The sequence below is a fragment of the Mesoplodon mirus genome (genome assembly GCF_964341445.2).
Source record: "Mesoplodon mirus genome assembly, chromosome: 1".
Taxonomy (NCBI): domain Eukaryota; kingdom Metazoa; phylum Chordata; class Mammalia; order Artiodactyla; family Ziphiidae; genus Mesoplodon; species Mesoplodon mirus.
In genome coordinates, this window is record NC_138976.1 from 203,774,302 (window position 1) to 203,779,135 (window position 4,834).

Genomic DNA, 4,834 nt, shown 5'->3' on the forward strand with positions numbered 1-4,834 from the left:
AACACTTGGCTTTTAGAAGTATGAAAATCAAATTGTAGCAACTTTGGGAAGCCACATCATCTAGTAGAATAATTCTTAAAGGGCAAGGTGTTTATCATCAAATTTTAATTTACAGTCAGCAGTACTTTTTAATATCAAAAGTCCTCCAGACCTCTGCTTCCAAGAAGATGAAGTAGCCCATTTCTCCCAGGTTCTCCCACTTAAAACTAAAACCCTGAACATAACAACAAACAAACATAGGAAGACGCTGAAAGGTGGAAATGAGAAGGCAGACTTAACTAGGGACTTTGGGACTTGAGGAATAACATGGTGATGAGTCCCCTGTGTTTCCTGTTGCTTCCCATACATCCTGGAGAGGGTATTACAGGAACCCCCAATCAATAACCACCAACAGAACAACAGACAAAAAAGCTTCAGAAAAAAACACAAAACCCTGTTCCCCCTAGCCAAAGTATGAGGAAAGGGGTTGCTAAAGACAGAAGACCATTTGGGCAATAATATACACACTACTCGAGCCAAGTGCCAGTGGAATATACACACTACTCGAGCCAAGTGTCAGTGGAATATTGCACCCATCCCCTATGTCCTGTGGTTTCAGTTGGGCCAAGCTAGGATTTGATCTTCCACACCACCCCACTCCTGCCCTCCAGAAGAGGCAGCGCTCTGAAACAACCCACCAGGGTTGTTTCAGTGTGGTCCAGTGGTGAGCTGAGCCTCCACCCCTTTCCATTAGCAAACAGACTTTAAAAGGTGGTGCCTGGGCTTCCCTGGTGAAGCAGTGGTTGAGAATCTACCTGCCAATGCAGAGGACACAGGTTCGAGCCCTAGTCTGGGAAGATGCCACATGCCGCCGAGCAGCTGTGCCCATGAGCCACAGCTACTGAGCCTGCGCTCCGCAACAAGAGGGACCACAACAGTGAGAGGCCCGAGCAGCACGATGAGGAGTGGCACCCGCTCGCCGCAACTAGAGAAAGCCCTTGCACAGAAATGAAGACCCAACACAGCCAAATAAATAAGTAAATTTACTTATTAAAAAAAAAATTAACGTGGTGCCTGACAGGCTTGTTAACACTGGGCTGCCCTCACACAGTCGTGGGGTCCAATGGTGGGACATAGCGTCCATCTCTCCCTGACATCAATAAGAATAGGATGTTACAGGTTGGAGGGAGTAGGCACCCCAGTAACCCCCAACACATGATGTCAGTGAGACCCAATGAGGTGCTGAATCCCCATAACCATCCTGAGGCAATAAGACAGAATGAGATGGCACAAGCAGGGCTAGTTGTCAGTTCTCTTCCTCTTACCCTGGTGTCAGTGGGGCCAGCAGGTAGCTGACCCTCTACCCACACCCGGCATCAACAAGAAGGAAAGAAGTGGGAGGAAGGACAGCAAACACTTCACTTCTCCCCTCCCCTGTGTCAAGAAATCTACTGGGGAGATGAACTTCCACTCCTACTAAAAGGCAACACAATGATATTAATGTTCCACTATTGGGGGGAAGGTGTCAGAAGGGCCAATAGGATAGCTGAACTTCTACTTGATCTGTCTGCAGTGAGGCAATGTAAGTGCCCACTTTTGCTGGGGTATCGTCAGTAGGGCCCAATGGAAATCTGTACATAACCTCCCAGTCCTCATACTATGCCTCAAATAGGATGAATTCCTTCAAAAAGTAATAATAAAATTAAATGGGATACAGAGTCATATAATAACTCACAATGTTTAGAATACAATGGAAAAATACTTATGACACCAAGAACCAGGAAATCACTGAATAAATGAGAAAAGACAATAAACATACACCAACACTGAGATAAAACATTTATTGAAATGATCAGACAAGGATTTTAAATAAGCTGTCACATAAGTGCTTCAATTAGCAATTATGTGTTCCTTGACAGAAATGGGAAAAATAGAAAATGGAAACAAAGAACTAGAAGCTATAACAATAAAAACAAATGAGAACAGTAGAACTGAAAACTACAACGATCAAAAAACTTTGCTCAAGAGTAGAGTGGAGATTACAAAGCATAGAATCATGAACTTAGAAGAGATGAATACAATGTACCGCATGTACAGAGAAAAATAGATTGAGGGGTAAAGATGGGAGAAACAACAGGATCTCAAGAACCTATAAACAGTAACAAAAGCACTAACATTCATATCATCAAAGTTCCAGAATGAAAACAGAGGGCAAGTAGGACTGACAAAGTATTCAAAGAAATCATGGCTAAAAAGTTCCCAATTTTTTAGAAGACATAAACACAAATTCAAGAATCTGAACAAACCCAAAGAGGAAAAACACAAAGATATCCTTGCCAAGACGTGTCATAACTAAACTTCTGAAAAGTAGAGACAAAAAAAATCTCGAAAGTGGACAGGCAGAAACGATGCATTACTTATTGAGAAACACCAATTCCAATGACAGCATATTTCTTGTCTAAAACTCTGGAGTCAGAAGCATTGACATAACATTTTTCAAGTGCTAAAAGAAAAGAACGCTCAGCCACAAATTCACAATTTTTATATCCACTTTCTTGTTTGACTTACATTAATGGCCTACTAACTCATCTTTTTATATCTGGGACTGCCATCACCCGTCTCCAAAAATCTAGTCACAGTATTTCCAGAGTGATCTTTCTGAAAATGAAACAAATTTTTCTTATAAAAATACCTGATTGTGTTATGAAACTTTTCTCTCTTCTAAGTTACCAGTTAAAATCCTCCAATGGATTCCCATCTTTCTTGGAGTAAAATCTCACATCCAAACTCTCTTTGTCCTTTTGGGCTGCTGTAAGATTATACTGCAGGTTGGGTGGCTCATAAAGAACAGGCATTTTTTTTCTCACAGTTCTGGGGGCTGCAAGTGCAAGAATAGGGTGGCAGTATGGTCAGATGAGGGCCCTCTTTTGAGTCACAGACTTCTCATTGTAACCTCACATGGCAGAAGAGCTTCAGGAGCTCTGTGGCGTCTCTTTTATAAGAGCACTAATAACTTTATCATTTCCCAAAGGCCCCACCTACTACTACTATCACCTCTGGAAATTAAGATTTCAACGTATAAATTTGGAGGGGAACACAAGACTAGACCATAGCACTTAGTATATATACATGGACCATTCATGGTCTGGCTTCTTCCACCCTCTCCATTGTCTTCTTTTCTTACACTCCAGTGAGCATTTCTTTTCTTTTTTTTTTTTTCTTTTTTTTTTTTTTTTTGCGGTACGCGGGCCTCTCCCTGTTGTGGCCTCTCCCGTTGCGGAGCACAGGCTCTGGATGCGCAGGCTCAGCAGCCATGGCTCATGGGCCCAGCTGCTCCGTGGCATGTGGGATCTTCCCGGACCGGGGCACGAACCCTTGTCCCCAGCATCGGCAGGCGGACTCTCAACCACTGCACCACCAGGGAAGCCCCAGTGACATTTCTTATACTGACTATGAATGGAACTCCTTTCTGGCCTGATCCTTAACCACTCATTTTCTGGCAAACATGAATTTATCTTCTCTTTTCCTCAAAAATTCACCCTTCCTTCATGTTACATATCCATTTCAATTGCCTTCTACAGGAAGCCCTACTGATATCCCCCATATACTACTGTCCATGGCATGAATTAAGGTATTACCGTGTCTTCCTATATCACTCTGTAATAATTTTTATGGTAACTATGGATTTGCTTATTTGAGTGTCACAATACATTGACTTCTAGGTGGCACGATAATGATGTTAGTAACAGTAACACTGGTGCCTAGTTTAACCCATGGCATACTTTAGGTGTTCAATAAATGTTTGTTGAATGAGTGAATGAATGAATGAATGAATGGTCAGTTTGAAATCTTAATCATGTTACTTTTCAAAAATCTGTTAAAAAGATACCCACAGTTTTCCAGAAGATTAGGGACTTAGGATCTTCAACTTGATTTAATAGAGGAAATTTTTACTCATACATCATGCTTAAATACCTCAAAGTAAAACCATTAACCCAGGAATTTAAGGTTACCCATTTGGACTTGCAAGCCAATAATTAATATCGCCTGCCCCCACTGTATTAGATGGTTTCAATGCTCCACTCATATCTCCCCAGCACTCATCATTCCAGTATATGCTGATAGACTCATGCTACCACCTGCAATTATCCACCCTAGGGCAGGCCAGAAATGTACAGGAGTTAATGTATCTGGGTGTAGCTTTCAACCAAGGACAGAGGGGACTGGAAGATAAGTACTTCAAGTTTCTCACCAATTCTTGGGATAACTCTGAGACATGTTCTATAGAGTTTCACAGAACTCCCCTGAAGTACTGGCAGCAGTTCCCTGCAGGAGTAATTGATTCAGTAATGCACCTCTGTTGGCTTCCTTCCATGCCTCCATTCTCAATTCCCACTCCACTTCTGAGTTTTCTGGAAGCACCTCCCAGATGAACAGTTTGCATTCAAATTATTGCCTCAGGTTCTACTTCTAGGGGAATTCAATTTATAGCCTCCTAACAATCCAGTGCTCCTTACAGAGCCATCACTGGTACAAGTACCAAGGCATGGCACATTATGTATCACCCCTCCTAAATCCTAATATTTTTAAACAGATAGGAAAGAGCACGACCTTGAAGAGAAAAATCGTTTATATGAGAATAGCCAATGGATAAAGGGAAGGAGAGACAGTGCCATTTGTTTTCCATTAATGATAGTGTGAAATTTATGGGCAGATGGTCTAACAGGTGTGACTATAATTTGAGGAGCCTGCTCCCTTGGTTACAGAAGACTGCTATTGTTATTATTATGGAAGCACAACCTCATGACTTTATTGCTTCACTTGATGTAGCCTTTTCCTTTACCCTTAAATCTTT